Source organism: Mus caroli, unplaced genomic scaffold (genome assembly GCF_978045245.1).
Source record: "Mus caroli unplaced genomic scaffold, Mus_caroli_1 scaffold_3, whole genome shotgun sequence".
In the NCBI taxonomy this organism is placed as follows: domain Eukaryota; kingdom Metazoa; phylum Chordata; class Mammalia; order Rodentia; family Muridae; genus Mus; species Mus caroli.
In genome coordinates, this window is record NW_028227258.1 from 154,620,609 (window position 1) to 154,639,440 (window position 18,832).

Here is an 18,832-nt window from a genome sequence, read left to right on the forward strand (position 1 = left end):
CAAAGAGTTATGGGAAAGCCATAACTATACAGAGAAACTTTATATCAAATTAATAATAATAATAATAGCAAATAAATTAAAAGAGAAGTCAGGAAATATCAATTGATATTTTACTATATACAGCATTAGTTTCCAATATAATGTATCTTCGATTTAAGTATACATTTAGAGATAGAGGATCACCAAAGTTTTAAAGTCACGCTTGAAGTTACAAGATGAAATACCATACTCTTATTTGTATTTGGTAGTACAAATTCGTTTTTATTGATTGATTGCAATGAATTCCAATCATATTACTTCCTCTTTCCTAATCCCTCCCAGATCTCACCCTTCCTGTCCCTACTCACCCTACTTCCTGCTTTTTCTCCCTGAAAGGCAAAACAAAACAACAAATTTCCTGTACCCACAAACGAAAACCAAAGAAACAAAGAAAAACCAAAACAAAATAGAATCAAGACATGCACTGCTTTGGTCACCTTCTTTTGAAATCATTATTTCATATGTGTGAGGCATAAAAAGATAATATTTATAAGTCCTCTTGTGGTCAAATGCACACATACAGTTGAGATTCTTTTGTTTTAGAATTTTCTCATTTGAACCAAAAGTTTTCATCCACAGATGCCTTCTTTATTTTTCTTGCTTCATCAAATGAGACTCTCACTTAAATTTTGTTAAGTGTGCACATGAATAGGACTTATTCAACTTATTGTTGATAAAAACATTCTGTGTATATGAAAAGACTTGTTCATCAAGCTGATGGTGGGCACTGATGCCTGATTATATATTGCTGTGAACTTACATAATTTAAATCAATAGGAAAACATTTCATTGTTTTCTTGTAACATAAGATAGGACTAAGACATCCAAACAAATCTAAGATTATGCCTCTGCTTTTCATTGGATGATGAGAACCCTGCACCTCTCCTGAGAGTATTGGTTCTGTTTATTCCCCCCGCCTTTTTTTCATTAATCTAAATGAAACAATGAAGGACACATGCCTGTGAATTTATACTCAGTGTATGACTTGATATTGTGTCTAAGAAAAAGGTGGCTTCCTGAGGATCATGTGTTGTTTTCTACCTTGTCAGGCACCACTCAAAATATACCCTGGCATTTTAGTATTGGATACAAACATCTCTGGAAAGATAACAGAGGAGCAACATTTTAACAAGTTGCTGTATGAATGGATAGAAATGGATAGACACCATTTGGCCTCATGAGATTACTGTTAAAGGGGCTGTGCTCCCATGCTAAGTCTTGAGCAGAGGATAAAGAAAGCTGCATGATTTGAGTATTTCACCTGGCATTGCCTTCTTCTCAAAGGACTCTCTGGCCTCCTCCTGAATTAAGATTAACTGTCGTTTGTCTCCTTGAGAATGCTGGTGACTTGTATGTAGTCCTCTGTATTGGGAAAATTTCTCTGGGTCTTCCATCTCTTATTTACAAAGGGCTGCAGTGAAGTTTAAGATTAATCATATAGGGCAGTTAGAACAGCAACACATACAGGACAGGTTTTTGATACCATTAATGTTATTGCTATGATTATCTGAAAGGTAAATTTCTTTAAATCTTCTTGCCAACTAATCTCCAGCAAGGTATAAGCAGTTTCTTGTAAGGTATATATGCTTAAAGGTATTAAATTTTAATTAGGTGAGTTTTGAAGTTTACAAAACTGTCATGTCACAGCACAAAGAAGAAAACAATTAACTGTAGAATTTCAAACACTTTGTTGTCAGAGCCTAGAAAAGGAAGGAAACTGGACATCATTGCATAGCTCCAAATGTTTTTAGTTTTGTTTTTGCCTAACTTTTAAACAATTTCTCTGAAAAACTGGATTCGAAATTTTCTTAGTTCAACTGTTTGGTCTTTGGGGGAGACATAGGCTAATCTTGTTTCATCAGGTGTGTATGTATATCTGTGATGAACTTCCGTGACCTTGACTTAATTGTCTTATAAAACATGGGCGATTTCCAGTGACAATCAAGTACACCTGTGTGTGCAATCTTCAGACAATCTGTGAGAACAGCTTAGGTAGATTGTAGAACATTCATCTTTCATTTGTACAAAATTGCAATTTTCTGTCTGAGCTAAATATTGGCACATAAAATGCATTAAAAATAAATTCAAAAGGAGGAAAGGGAAGAAAACGTGGAATGAGACATAAGAGTATACATTCAAGATACTCAAAAAAAAAACAGTGCAATTAGAACATTTACAGAGTGGATATGTTAGTTTAAGTTCAGGTCCTGCCTCTGATCTTGTTCACTTAGCCAGATGAAATGACTAAGGTTGGCAGAGTCAGAGGTGAAATTCTGACTGTATTTCTTGACCCTTGAAAGGCAAAGGTCATGCTCAATTCTTCTGAGTTATTTCCTGCCATTTTCTCCTGACATATGAGCCTTTTGCTCAAGATACTTTGGTAAGCTCCCTCGGAAAAACTCTGAGTAACCCTTCTCAAGGATGAAGGCCATGTGAAAATGTACAAGCTGAGTTCTGTACTGCACATCCATCTGTGGAGATGCTTTGGGCTTTCTTAAGTGTTTTCTGGAAGCTGAATTAAGTCTGTCAGTTCTTGTAAGGAAGACCTCTTATACTGTTCCTAATTAGCTTACTGACTGGAGAGTGTGCTCCTGGCTTCACTGTGACTGCTCCTTCTGAGTAAGCCACTGCTGAATGAATGTGCTTTTTATAATGATGTCATTCTTACACTTCACTGTCTTCAGAGCAACCTTCCTGTTATAGAATAAAAGTTAAAATGTCAGAGTCTGGGGTATAGGAATGGAACGATGGAGGGAAAGGGAGAAGGGGGAGAGGGGGGAGGAGGAGGAGGAAGAGGAGGAGGAGGAGGAAGAGAGAGAGAGAGAGAGAGAGAGAAGGAGAGAGAGAGAGAGAGAGAGAGAGAGAGAGGGGGATAGAGAGAATAGATACTTATGTTTGAATGTGTCTGTGGATTTTATTAAAAGTTAAGCAGCTGTGGGATGTCCAAGGTGTCTCTGCCTTTAATCATTTTCATTTTTAAAACAGAAGCTTATATTTCCTCATCTTTAGCTGTCCCAGAGGGCAACTAGGCCGACTTTAACAACATTAATTTATCTTTATGACAGGACTAGGGATGCCCCAGGTCTTCAAGACTGCCTAAAATGTCTGAAAAAGTAGATAATGAAGAGGATATTAGAATTGTAAACAGGAACAATTTTGTAATAAAAACCATATATTTTCTCCATTGGACTTTGAGCTTAATACAGCAGTACCAAATGTGTCACAAGTCATAATTTGTTGATAGCTACTGAGCATTAGTTACAGTCAGAAATTGTGCTTAAAGAGCAAGTCCTCCTGGCATCCTATAACAGATGACCTAGGATGTATAACTACAGTTCAGATGTTCTAACTTGTGTCTTCTATTTGATTATTGTGTTATCTGAGGAAAAAATTTATGTGTGAGTCTCCCCTTTCCCAGCTGCACAGAGCCTGACTCTCATGCAGAATTCTTAGCATAAGTTTAAAGAATTTTCTAATTACCAATGTGAAGAGATCACACTAAAGGTGGATGGGGGTGGGGCAGAGTCAGGTCTAGACCTTGACTTGCTTGAAAATGTCTAGGAGGGATGCAGAATAGAAGGCTGACAAATGCAGTGTTCTCCTCCACCTTCCTCTTTCTCTAGCTGCCAGAGCAGCTCTGATTCTATCCATATTCATTCTTGTTGCTGACAGAGTTGATGTGTCTGCTACAGTGGACTAGGAAAAAAATACAAACCAGATTGTTCCTGGAAGGGGAAGGTTTAATGTAAATGATGTGCTCTGGTACCACCAGGACAGAGAGATCACCACAGACAAAGCATGATTAACAAAGTTCATCTACCCCTAATCTCTGGTTTTTTCTTCATCCTTTGTTGTCATATTCACACAGCAACAATATTAACACAATCCTAAGAACAAAGCAATTTCTCTTAATAAAGTATCTGTTTGCATTTCGTGTCTGCCTTTAGTATAGGCAGTGGTCCCTGTTCCTTAAGAGAGTCCCTGAATTAGTTAACCTGGAGCCATGAGGAATAGAGTGTTTCAATCCCCCATTGAGATCTTTCCCCAGTCACAACAATAACAATAGCATTTGTTTTCAATTAGGCACAATTTTGTCCCACATGTTAAGTATGACAAGGTATGTTTCAGAAAACATAAATCTTTACCCCAAGAAGGCTGCTGTGAGATCCTAAGCATTTGAACTGAGAACGAGAAAGAAAGGAAGAGAGAGAGAGAGAGAGAGAGAGAGAGAGAGAGAGAGAGAGAAGGAAAGAAAGAAAGAAAGAAAGAAAGAAGAAAGAAAGAAAGAAAGAAAGAAAGAAAGAAAGAAAGAAAGAAAGAAAGAGAAACAAAACAGAACAACACAGTTTATAAACTTTTTAAAAAATATATTAAGATCTAAAAGTATACAGGCAAAAAAAAATCGTCAGTGTCTGTTGTCATCTGATTGTCTCTGTAGCCAGGGTGTTAGGTTAATCAATACTGAGCCAGTGGTGAGACGCTTTCTCCATGCTGTCTTTGAGATGAACCAGGTAGTGGATCAAAATCTGAGAACTCACTGGAGCTTTATATAAATTGAAAAAGCAAAAATGAGCACTCTTCTATTATTTAGGTCCCTGTCCAGAGGTTGAAGGAAAAAGGTGGGGTGGGGGAGAAAATTCTTTCCTGCATAGGTTTAGCCTAAGAAAGCAGAGATAACCACTTTGCATTCTGTCTAATAAGATGTGAATGAGGGCAGAAATAATGAGAATTACATTGTATTTTTCGTGTAAAAGCCTGAGAAACAAAATGTCCTGCACATAGGCAGTGATTTCAGTCATTTTCAAATGAAAAGAGCTATTTGTTTCCAAATTACAGCAGTCATTGGAATGCGTACGTTTATGGCTCAGAAATCCTCATTTTCTGAAGTAAAATTACCTTTCAGTAATTCAGTCACTGCAGGCTTTCTCCTAAGGACTGGTCAAAAGCTATTAGATAGTTTGTAGCAGCAGGCTGAATTCTGGCCTCCTCTTCTCTTCTCTTCTCTTCTCTTCTCTTCTCTTCTCTTCTCTTCTCTTCTCTTCTCTTCTCTTCTCTTCTCTTCTCTTCTCTCCTCTCCTCTCCTCTCCTCTCCTCTCCTCTCCTCTCCTCTCCTCTCCTCTCCTCTCCTCTCCTCTCCTCTCCTCTCCTCTCCTCTCCTCTCCTCTCCTCTCCTCTCCTCTCCTCTCCTCTCCTCTCCTCTCCTCTTCTCTTCTCTTCTCTTTCTCCTCTCCTCTCCTCTCCCTCCTCTCTCTCTTTTCCTAGGACAGGGAGTTAGTTAGTAGAGCCATCAGTGTGGCATCTGTCTTCCTGTTAGGCCCAAATTGTTTTCAATGATGGATGTCACAGTCTGTATGATCAAAATAGAAGTCCTGCTGCTTTTAATTGCAAAATCGGAGTACTTGCACATTTGTTATTATGCTGAGGTTATTACCCCACACAAAATGAATTAACAGGTGAAAATAATTGATGAGAAGAGTCTAGGGATTTTTAGCTTCTTCAAAGAGACTATGTAATTATGGCATAATGAATGTTCTGAGACAAATCTGTGGGGGGCAGCATTAGACTACCAAAGATATTCTTAGCTTGATGATAAATTCGACCAAATTCTGCTGTAATACTTCTTAAATTTGCTTAGCAATTAGTTTAATAGACCTACATGATTCATGATAACATACTGAGAATTTTTAAATAAGTTTGTTCCACCCATCTATAAATTAGGTGACTTCTCTCAGCTTTCTTCCCTAGGTAATGGAAACTGATAATGAGTCAGAGTTCCTAAAACAAGATGACACTGGATGAGAGCCTCTCACCAGCAGGCAGCGTCTCAGAGAATTTCGCTAACCTTTCGGTTGCTCTTGTTCCATTCTGAATAAATTTTCAAAAAAATTAAGAGTCTCCTAACATAGGAAGAAGGCATGTTGGACTGGTGGTATGTGGTTTAAAAACTGTGTAAGTTAAAGTATCTGTTGTTGACTTTCTAACCATTATTCCCTTGAGACTAAGTCAGATTTCAAGTCCACTCACCCCTTGAGTAAATACACTGGAGAATCTCCTCATATTACCCCGTCTCTGACATCCCTAACTTGCACAGAGGTACACTGTCTCCTTAACCTTGTGTGGGACATGGATTCAGAGTGTGAAAATCACAGTCCTTGTATATGATAGTCAAATTGCTTTTCACAAATGCCTAATTAGCTATATAGCAGTAGTTATGAGATGCCAGCCTAAAAGTTTATGGACAGCCTGGGCAACATTGCAAAAGTCTGCCTGTGTTGGGGACATAAAAAAACAAAATTTTCACACAGTAATTTAAAGGAACACACATGCTCATGAACGTGTGAGCACACACACACACACACACACACACACACACACACACACACACACACCACACCACACAGCAACAGCAAACAACACCAATAATTACCCATAGGGCAAAGATGACACAAGCATGTTTTTTCTTTCCATAGTCACCTGTTATCACACAGTCTATTTCAATGTCCAGATGAATCTTCAGCTATCAAGAACTAAAAATGAAGCTAACTGTGACTACTTTTGTGAAAATATGTATAATGAAATTCTTGAGTTCTAAGAATGAAAGAAAAAAGATTAACAGAAATGTCTACAAACTATTTGGGACTCGAACTGAAGTAGAAGTTGGGTATATTTAAACAAATTTGTGTAAAAGAGCTTTACCTGTGGTGCTAACTAGGCTTATTCATCCATTTGTCTACAGTGTGTGCACCACTTATCATGTCTCTAGTTCATTTGTTACTGCTCTAGACACAATTCCCTTCCCCCAAAGTAGTAATATCTTTCTAAATTACGAAGAATTATTCCTATTCCATCATACACCTTCAAGTGACTGTTATTTTCCCCTGATTTAAATGAAACGCATATCAGAGAGGAGTCAGTAATATGAAGAAGACTCAAGGTTGAAGTGTAAATCATTATTTTCAGATTTAGAGTCCAGATTTAAGTATTTAGGAATCTATAATATCAAAGGGTCTCAGAAAAGGAAGAAAATGATCTTCATGCCAGGAAATCTAATGAATTCAAGGCAGGCAGTGGACTGCCCACATGTGAAGCCAGCTGTGGTAACTCATATTAGGCCACATATCACTTGTGGAAGTATTTCTCATAAAACGTCATTTTCCTGCATATCTTCAAAACCTACCCTCAGAATTTCTCCAAAGATATTAACAGCAGGTAAATCCTTTTTATATGAAACAGTTAGTATCTGAAAACATGAAAGCATGAAAAGGAGGGTGTTTATACAATCTGACTTTAATTGCATCATAATCCGTGTGCTGATACTTTATTGTTTGAATTTAGCTTTAAGGGGAAGCAAAGTAACCAAAAGTTTAAAGATTCATGTTCATTTCTGACACCTTTTTCATTTATATTATATTGGGTTATTGTTATGAAAAAACATGGAAAATACTCAGGGGATTTCAACTTGATCCAGAGGAAGAAACAAGAGGAAAAAACCTGAATTTTAAAAATAATGGATGTTAATGAAGGTCCCATATGTTTTTCTGAAATTTGTTCATTATAGGAATTCTAAAAATTTTTTTCATAAAGACGACCAAAGGACAACCAGGTACACAATTTAAATTTCTTTGTGAGCTATGTAAACACATGTGCAAATATCTCACAAAGAAAGAAGAGAACACAGAGATTATGGAAGGATTGTGATGGCTTTTTGACAAATGATACCAGCATGCAGTGCAGAATCACAGGCTCTGAAGTAAATGCACACTTTTATTCCCTCGCATCTCCTTCCTGTGTGTGATATGTAAAGAAGCACAAACCTTTAGACAGTATATGGTGACTACAAACAAAGAACATTCAATCCGAGTGTATGTTTACCAGAGAAAATGTATTTCGTATGAGAAAATCAGGTGTCCTTTTTTTAATGAGCATAAAATGTGAACTAGTCAGCAAAGGGACAAGGGTATTTGCTATATTCATGGGCAATTGCAAAATAATTCTTCTAGTGCTGTAAAATATGATGAGCTCATGGAATTTGAGTCACTGACTTAAAGGCACATCCATTTCCAGGAAAGGAGACATTATTGTTGATAATTTAATGAGAATGCAAATAATTTCTTTGATAATGCTTCGAATTTGGTAGTATTAGCAGGCTGCTAGTGTGCTGTGAATTCTGTGTCATTATTTTGAATTGGATTTTGGATGTGGCTTTATGGAGACAACGCTGTTTTCTGAGTAATACCCCATTCAAACACCTCCGTCTGATGTATTGCATTAATAGATCATCAGAATCAGTTGTCATTCTGGTGATTTATTAGTGTAATACATGAAAATGAGACTCGCTGATGATGTATTTAGTACTCACAAGATGGCAGTGTACGAAGAAGAGGAAAACCCAGTGAGATAGCCCTTATAATATGATAAAGCCTGCCAATTCACAGTACTTTGAAAGCTTAGGGGGTTGCTATCTTAGTGTTTCTGAGCAAAACCCACTTTTAGGATGCTGCTGCAGTGACAACATTATCCTTGTTCTAAATAACTTCACTGGTGAACTGAATGTTAATATTCATATATGTGTAGTTACCATGAAATGTTTTAGAATCTGTCAGTAACTACATTTGTCAGAAAACATGTATAAATACTGCTGGCTTCTGGGAAAAAAAGAAAATCTCCATTAAGCAGGATTTTCCAGTATGATACTCAAATATATTATTGTAATAACCATTTTCCAACTGATGGCTTGTGCCAAAGGGAAGTTTGTGCTAGTGAGACTATGTACTACCAATCATGGGCATGTTTCTCACATTAGCCAGAGTGGCAGAGATTTTAAGTAAAACATTAAACTTAGGTCCCAATGTCATACATTTTCTGCTAATAGAGCTTGCAACACCTACTATAAATGTAGATGAATTAGAGGCTCCCAGCGACCTCTATCTACCTCCTGCTGGGTTTTTTCAAAAAGGGTAAAATACAGACTTGTAAATGTTTATAACATAGGGCTAAAAAGGCTTTTTTATGCAATGGAATAGCAGTTACTGTTCACCTCCTTACAGCAGCTGATTGCATCATAAATAAAACATTGGGGCCAGTCATCCTGCTGTGGAGTGGATGCATTCACAAAAGGCCAAAAGGCATTGACAAAGGGATCATGACTGTCTTACCCAGGATTCTGGCCTGTAGATGCAATGCAGTGAGGTCTGTTTATGCAATGTAGAAACCAAAGGTGGGGGAAGACACAGAATTTTAGAGGCAATAGTGTGTGCACCATGTGCTTTTGCTTGGTAATACAATAGTTTAGAACATTGTTTAAAGTGGTCTTCTGATTCCCAAGCCAGGAATGCATTGAAGTAACAAAGGGAGAAGTTAACCAAGCAGTGAAGTAACTTCCTGAGGAGCATTTGCGCACTCCCTTCAGTCTTGTTCTCAACAAAGCTGGTAGAGACTTTCTTACTATGTCTTGATTACAGCTGAGTTTGGGGTAGGAGAAGAAATCCAGGAAAACAAGCAGAATGCTCTCTTATTAAGCAAGATATCCACTTTCTCATGTATTTTATATCTCAACTATCAATTATCATTCCTTAAATTTGTGACTAAGTCACTTTATGATCCATGAGAAACAAATCAAATAGAATCCCTGGACTTTTCTAACCATCTCTGTGCTGTCTAAAGTCATAGAAACTGTCACAGAAAAATTCTACTCCCTGCTTTTTATCACATACTATCCTGAAATTCTTATAGCTAACTAATAATAATAATAATAATAATAATAATAATATATATATATATATATTAGACACTTATCTAATGTAATGACCAGTAAAATATGAATCCTCTAAAATGGCTACTAGCCTTTTGAACTATAAACACCCAGACTCACTGTACTTCAGATGTAATAGAAACACTGATGATCAATGACTAACTATTCTCTATTGATTGTTTGCTTCACGTCTATCAGGTAAATGATAGACAGAAAGAGAACAAAGAGATATGAGTAAAATTGTTAAATTATGTACTCTGAGTGCTATATCAAAAGAAGTCATGTAAGTACTCTTATGATCACTGCTACAATTAGGCAACAACTTTTATGATAGAAAGTGGTTTTTCACATTCAATGGAAGTGTTTTTGTATTTAATTCCAATATATTCTCACAGGACCTCTTATTTGCACCCCAAACTCACCAGAATAAAACATATTTAATTATTTGTCTAGAAAAATTTAAAGGGGCTTGACAGGACTATGAGGAACATCAGGAAGGGACCCTGATGAGAGTTTATTCTTTAGTTGGTAAGCCTTGCACATCTTCAAGGGTAGAATCTTCTTTAATAAGATCAACACAGACAAGAAGTCATTTAAACCTGAACAAGAGCATCAGTGGGTCCAACTAACTCATAAGAAAAATATAAGTTTGCATGGAATATATAAAAGATGAATGAAGCCTGACCAATACAGATGCAGATGTTGACCGCCAACCTTCAGACTAATCATGGGGACACCAAGGAAAGGGCTAGGGGAAGGACTGAAGGAGCTGAAGGGGTTTGTAAGTCCATGGGAAGAACCACAGTATAATCCAACCAGAACCTGCCCCCCCCCAGAACTCCCAGGGACTAAACCACCAACCAAATAGTACACATGAAGTGACCCATGGCTCCAGCTGCATATGTAGCAGAGAATGGTCTTAACTGACATCAATGGGAGGGGAGGCCCTTGGTCCTGTAGAGTCTCAATGACCCAGTATTGACATGCTCGGGTGGTGAGGTGGGAGTGGGGGTGTACCCTCAGAAATAGAGAACGAAATAGGGGGCTTGTGGAGGGGAAACCTGGAAGTGGGACAACATTTGAAATGTAAATAAGGAAAATAACCAATAATTAAAAAAGATGAAGTCACTATTTGTGATATTTATTCAGCTTTTTAGAGAATGCATACTATAATGTTCCTAATATTTTGAACAGTAGCACTAGAAATATTAAACAAAAATGCCTAGCAGTTCACTGCTTTTAGTGGAACACATGGGACATTGAGACCACCGAGAACTCCCCTTCCTCACCACTTCGCTTTGTAGCGTGATTTCCTTCCCTTATTTCTTCCCAGTCTCTCTCCCATTCTTTCTTCAGTCCTTCCTTTGCTTCTTTTCCATAATTTTCATTCTGCTTCATTTTCTGTAACAACATTTATTTAAAAAAAAAAAAAGAAGAAGAAGAAAACTTTTAAAGACAGAACAGTAGAGTAGGAGGGTTGTAGATCCAGGAAGATGCAGGGCCTCTTCATGGGATTGAACTGTGAAATCACTTTCTAGATGTTTTGAAATATTCTGCAATTCTTTACTATTACTATGTGATATTATATCCCATTATGATGGAATGTATCTATGTTGCCTTAATTGCAGTGATTGAAATGCCAAGATGAGTATTGGAAAAAAAAATTTCCGAGGCTGAAGGGATGACTCTTTCAGCAGTCATATGATGGTTCACAATTATCTGTGACTCCATTCTCAGAATATCCTATACTTTCTTCTGAAATCATCTGTTAATATGCATCCATTTTGTGCATAGATGTGAACCCAGACAAAACAACCCTATATACATAGAATGAATGCTAAGAAAATTTATCACTCAAAAAACAATATTCTGAGTATTTTAAATTTAGTGCTCTGCTAGCCTGCTTTTGTGTGATTGTATGATGGCAGCTTGGGCAGCTTATGTCATCTCCTGCACCTGTGAGATGCAGTGTATTTTGTTACTAGTTCTCTCTCTCTCTCTCTCTTTCTCTCTCTCTCTCTCTCTCTCTCTCTCTCTCTCTCTCTCTCTCTCTCTCTCTCTCTTGTACATTCTCTGTCTCTTGGTCTGTCTGTCTGCTGTCTTGGATTCTCTGTCATGTCCCAACTTGGAGAAGGCCTTTCTTGCCCACCCCTACCCTAATAAATCTCTTGGGCTAATCTGTTGTGTGATGTGACCTCTTAGTGGCACACCCTTGTTGCCAATCCACCTTTGCAGCTTTATCCTAATACTAAGGAATGTTTTTAACTACATAAACAGTGAAAATATGGAGGTGTAAAAAAGGCTAAGCTAAGCTAGGTTTTTTTTTTAATTGTGAGGCTTTATAACTTAAATTCTAATAGTAGAAATTCATTCAAAAGAATATTCCTGATGTACTGAATAGTATCATTCTCTAAGAGAGAATTTATAAATATGTCATAAATATTAAATCTTAATAAACAAAACTTGAAAAAACCAACCTGACTTTTCAATACCATATATGACTCAAAATTACATAAATGTTAACACTAAATTTGTATACTATGTTTGTATCTGATATAGCAAATGAAGAAGTAATACAACCCAGAAAATTCAGACACCTTATCACCACTGCAGGAGGGACAGGAGGTGTGTGTGTGTGTGTGTGTGTGTGTGTGTGTGTCCTTCGCTTCACTCCAGTCTTACTGTAATCTGGCTAGAGAGAGAACACAGCCAAGTACCAAATAGCCCTGCTTCTGTTATTTTCTTTCTCTCACCAATTTCTGTATGAAAAAGTCTAAACTCTGCTATAGTTTCAGATAGTTTAATGGTTCCTTCTTGCTTCATAAACATTCCCTTCACTATTTCTATATCTTAGCCTGCCTTATTATTTCCTACTAAAAATGAATATTTCTTTTACTTTTTAAGTTAGTAGTTATCCAATTCTCTCTCTCTCTCTCTTTCTCTCTCTCTCTCTCTCTCTCACACACACACACACATGAACCACATGAACTGTGCTGTAAAGGAAATCTGTAATTAACAGGTGCAAAATTAGCTGTAAAAAAAAAACATAAGACAACAAACGATGAAGCTTTTATGTGAGTTTTATAATTGTCTGCATTTCAATAACATGCAAAATTGTTTTAAAGGCTAACCTGTACACAAAAGAAAACATTTTTGATGAGAACTGTGCTTTGTTTAATGTTAGACACCATTGTATTTGGTTTTCTAATGTAGCAATTCTAATTAGTACTTAGCACTCATCCTGAGTTATTCAGCTTGAACAATCTGAAGGTGACAATAGAGTCACAATTCCATGGTACTCTTTGTCAGTACCTGTCAAAATATAGCTAAGCCTGTAGGAGTTGTGATCTAAATACTGACAAAAAAGTTAATAGTCCAGAAACGGTATGTCTTAGGTAATTTTTCAAAAATAAAATTGCACCTTATTCTTTATTTAGCGCTATCCTGTTAAATGTGACCCTGGCAAAGCTATGCCTGTCCACTAATCTCATCTCATTGTTTTATCATCTGACATACTTCATGTGCCTGATTAATTCTATTTCATGATACAGTTGCATGAATCACAAAGTTTCAAGACAGTTAGTATGTATGCATATACATGCTTTGAAGAGATGAGAAGTAGGTTATATTAAAATGTGGAAAATGTTTTTCTTAATGTGCACTGAACAAATGATTTTCATATGTTAGAGCACAACACTTCAGCCATGCTGAGATTTACAATTTAATATGGACTACTTAGAGGAGAATGCAGCTTCAGAGTACATAGAGACTCTCAGTGCTGGCTGAGATCTTTTTTTAGGACTAAAAGGAGCAGCCATAAGACTGCAAATGGCAAGGCTGATCATGAGCCACTACTATTCCCAGGCCATCCAAAAGAGAGCAAGCATAGTGCTTGTTAATTAAGAATAAGTGACTAAGACTTAAGCTTTTACCTTTAATTGACCTACTGAGAACTGAGTTAAAATCTAGCGTCATTGTTGTACTTATGTTTTGCTGCTAAAATAAAACTAATGTATTTTCCCAAGCAAGTTACTTTGTCTAAGAGTTGATGAGTTTTACTTTGTGAAATGTGAAATTAGTAATCATTTTAATTTAGAAAGAGCTGATAAATTGTAAACAAGTTATTACTAATTCATGAAAGTACTACATTAGATTTTTATGAAATATGAATAGCATATACAAATATCACATAACATTAAAATAATGAAAAAATAAATTATTTCCATTATTATACACATGACTCTATTTTGTTCAAATATTGGGATACTGCATGCACTTTGAGAAACATTTAAAATTTTCTCTGTATTTTGATGGCATCCATGAGAATATGATATTATATTCCTGAATTCTAGTGTCTGAGACACCTGAACATCAGAAGTTTAAGCCCAACCCCATTTTTTTTGGGGGGGGGGCTTTATTTTTTATTAGGTATTTATTTCTTTTACATTTTCAATCCTATCCAAAAAGTTCCCCATATGCTCTCCCACCCACTCGCCCACCCACCAACTCCTACTTCTTGGCCCTGGCATTCCCATGTACTCAGGCAGATAAAGTTTGCACGAGCAATTGGCCTCTCTTTCCACTGATGGCCAACTAGGCCATCTTATGATACATATGCAGCTAGAGACACAAGCTCTGGGGGGGTACTGGGTAGTTCATATTGTTGTTCCACCTATAGGGCTGCAGACCCCTTTAGCTCCTTGGGTACTTTCTCTAGCTCTTCCATTGGGGGCCCTGTGATCCATCCAATAGCTGACTGTGGACATCTACTTCTGTGTTTGCTAAGCCCCGGCATAGTCTCACAAGAGACAGCTATATCTGGGTCCTTTCAGCAAAATCTTGCTAGTGTATGTAATGGTGTCAGCGTTTGGAAGCTGATTATGGGATGGATCCCCGGATATGGCAGTCTCTAGATGGTCCATCCTTACGTCTCAGCTCCAAATTATGTCTCTGTAACTCCTTCCATGGGTGTTTTGTTCCCAATTCTAAGAAGGGGCAAAGTGTCCACACTTTGGTCTTCATTCTTCTTGAGTTTCATGCTTTTAGCAAATTGTATCTTATATCTTGGGTGTTCTAAGTTTCTGGGCTAATATCCATTTATCAGTGAGTGCATATCATGTGAGTTTTTTTGTGATTGGGTTACCTCACTCAGGATGATGCCCTCCAGGTCCATCCATTTGCCTAGGAATTTCATAAATTCATTCTTTTTAATAGCTGAGTAGTACTTGTACAGTTTTTTACCCTGATTTTACCACATGGTGACACATTAAGAGTAGTATGATGGGAAATTTTCATTTTGTGAATAGTCCACAGAATATACAATGACAATCTAATGCTGCTCCCATGTTCTCCATGCTTTTAATATCCAGGCTTCATCATTACCTGAATCCAAGTGATGCTTATATGTATGCATATGTGGGTTTGTAAAGAAGCAAACGAAAAGAACAAATTCAACCATATCTCAATGGTGTAGGTGAGAAAAAGAGAGGCTTGACAGTTTTCATTGTCAGGGAAGGGTTGTTCTACATAGTTCTTAGTACAAAAACGAAGATTCACTTCCCATAGTGAATTTAACATGTGTCTTTCCTTGAATTAAGGTGACAGTGTTAAAAAGCAGAAGGTGTTGAGGGATGGAAAAGACATGGATTTTTTTTTTAAACTCAAAAGTCAAATACTCAATACAGACCCTCATTAGAAAACAAAATGTCTACCACAGATCATTCTCCAGGCTGGACCTTACGAAGGTAGAGTGACAGAAAAGCGTGTGGTTTTATGTACTTGTTCATAGAGGGATTCACATAAATAACAAACCAGTGGATATGTTTAAAATGTATAAACATTCAAAGTATAAGCCAAAAGAAGGAGATTCAAATGGGTGGTATCTTTGATTTATTATTAAAGTTGACTTACAGAATTATGAACTGTTTGAATATATATCTGGAAGCTCTCTTTGGCAAATTTACAGTGAAAGAAACATCTAACCTTGAAGTTGAGGAAATAACTCATCCTGTTCAATTTCATCAAGAGAAAAACCAAACCAAACCAAACCAAACCAAACCAAAAAAAAAAAAAAAACCCAAAACAAACCAACACAAAACAACAACAAAACACAACCAACTCATGTTTTCATTCATACATGAAGCCTAGCCATGGTATGTGAGTGTGTGTGTGTGTGTGTGTGTATGTGTGTATGTGTGTATGTGTGTATGTATGTATATAAATAAATATCCATATTATATGTGAATATAAAATAATATGTAATAAGAAAATCAGGAAAATATTAATATTAGAAGATGAGGAAAAATTGAATACAGTTTAAAATACTTGAGCCACAAAAATGATGCAGGTTTTTTTCTTTTTAATATCAACTCTATCATGGAGTTTTCAGTTTTCAGTGATGACTAAGTTCATAAAAAATCTATTTGATAATGAAGGTATCTGGTTAATTTGTAAGTCATTTTCTGCTTTGAAATTTCTTTCTTTTTTCTTTTTTTATTAGATATTTTCTTTATATACATTTCAAATGCTATCCCAAAAGTCCTATATCCTCCCCTCACCCTGCTCCCCTACACACCCACTCCCACTTCTTGGCCCTGGCATTCCCCTGTACTGGGGCATATAAAGTTTGCAATACCAAGGGGCCTCTCTTCCCAGTGATGGCCAACTATGCCATCTTCTGCTACATATGCAGATAGAGACATGAGCTCTGGGGGTACTGGTTAGTTCATATTGTTGTTCCACCTATAGGGTTGCATACCCCTTAAGCTCCTTGGGTATTTTCTCTAGCTTCTCCTTTGGGGGCCCTGTGTTCAATCTCTTATAGATGACTGTGAGTATCCACTTCTGTATTTGCAAAGCACTGGCATAGTTTCATACGAGACAGCTATACCAAGGTCCCTTCAGCAAAATCTTGCAGGCATATGCAATAGTGTCTGGGTTTGGTGGCTGATTATGGGATAGATCCATGAGTGGGGTAGTCTCTGGATAGTCCATCCTTTCGTCTTAGCTCCAAACTTTGTCTCTGTAACTCCTTTCATGGGTATTTTGTTCCTTATTCAAAGGAGGAATGAAGTTTCCACCCATTTTTCTTCCCTCTTCTTGAGTTTCTTGTGTTTTGCAAATTGTATCTTGGGTTTTCTATGTTTCTAGGCTAATATCCACTTATCAGTGAGTATATATCTAGTGACTTCTTTCGTGACTGGATTACCTCACTAAGGATGATACTCTCTAGATACATCCATCCATTTGTCCAAGAATCTCATAAATTCATTGTTTTTAATAGCTGAGTAGTACTCTGCTTTCCTTCCCTCTTTACCTCCCAGTTCCTCCCTATCCGACTTCCTCTCTTCTCCAGATCCACTCCTCCTCTTTTCAGAAAAAAAAAAAAAACACTACTACAACCACCACCAACAACAAAGAATAGGTCTCCTAGTGATATCAACCAAACATGGCATAACAATTTAGAATAAGAAGGCTTGGTTATTTTGGGTATTGCTGGTTACTTTATATGCTTTAGCCTTGTTATGACAGAGTAATTGGCAGACCATAAAAGAGAAAGGTCTTATTTTAGCTCACAGATTTTTTTTCCAATTATTATTAGGTATTTACTTCATTTACATCTCAAATGCTATCCCTAAAGTCCCCTATACCCCTCCACTCAGCTCCCCTACATACCCACTTCACTTCCACGCTCTGGTTTCTTATTGCAAACTTTATATGCCCCAGTACAGGGGAACATAAAGTTTGCAAAACCAAGGGGCCTCTCTACCCAGTGAGAGCCGACTAGGCCATCTTCTGCTACATATGCAGCTAGAGACATGAGCTCCGGGGTACTGGTTAGTTCATATATTTGTTCCACCTACAGGGTTGCAGACACCTTCAGCTCCTTGGGTACTTTCTCTAGCTCCTCCATTGGGGGCCCTGTGTTCCATCCAATAGCTGACTGTGAGCATCCACTTCTCTGTTTGCCAGTCACTGGATTAGCCTCACAACACACAGCTATATCAGGGTTCCTTCAGCAAAATCTTGCTGGCATATGCAATAGTGTCTGGGGTTGGTGCCTGATTATGGGATGGACCCCCTGGTGGGGCAGTGTCTGGATGGTCAATCCTTTCTTCTCAGCTCCAAACTTTATCTCTGTAACTCCTTCCATGAGTGTTTTGTTCCCAATTCTAAGAAGGGGCGAATTGTCCACACTTTGGTCTTTTTTCTTCTTGAGTTTCATGTGTTTTACAAGTTGTATCTTCGGTATTCTAAGTTTCTGGGCTAAAGTCCACTTATCAGTGAAAGCATATCATGTGAGTTCTTTTGTGATTGGGTTACCTCACTCAGGATGATATACTGCAGATTCATATATTTGCCTAAGAATTTCATAAATTCATTGTTTTTAATAGCTGAGTAGTACTCCATTGTGTAAATGTACCACATTTTCTGTATCCATTCCTCAGTTGAGGGACATCTGGGTTCTTTCCAGCTTCTGGCTACTATAAATAAGGTTGCTATGAAAATAGTGGAGCATGTGTTCTTAATACCAGTTGGGACATCTTCTGGATATAAGCCCAGGAGAGGTATTGATGGATCCTCCAGTAGTAGTATGTCCAATTTTCTGAGGAATCACCAGACTGATTTCCAGAGTGGTTGTACAAGCTTGCAATCCGAAGAACAACAGAGGAGTGTTCCTCTTTCTCAACATCCTAGCCAGCATCTGCTGAAGTTTTGCTCTTAGCCATACTGACTGGTGTGAGGTAGAATCTCAGGGTTCTTTGATTTGCATTTCCCTGATGATTAAGGATGTTGAACTTTTTTCCAGGTGCTTCTCTGCCATTTGACATTCCTCAGTTTAGAATTCTTTGTTTAGCTCTGTGCTCCATTTCTTAATGAGGTTATTTGTTTTTCTGGAGTCCATCTTCTTGAGTTCTTTATATATATTGGATAATAGTCCCCTATCTGATTTAGGATTGGTAAAGATCCTTTCCGTATCTATTGGTGGCCTTTTTGTCTTATTGACAGTGTCTTTTGCCTTACAGAAGCTTTGCAATTTTA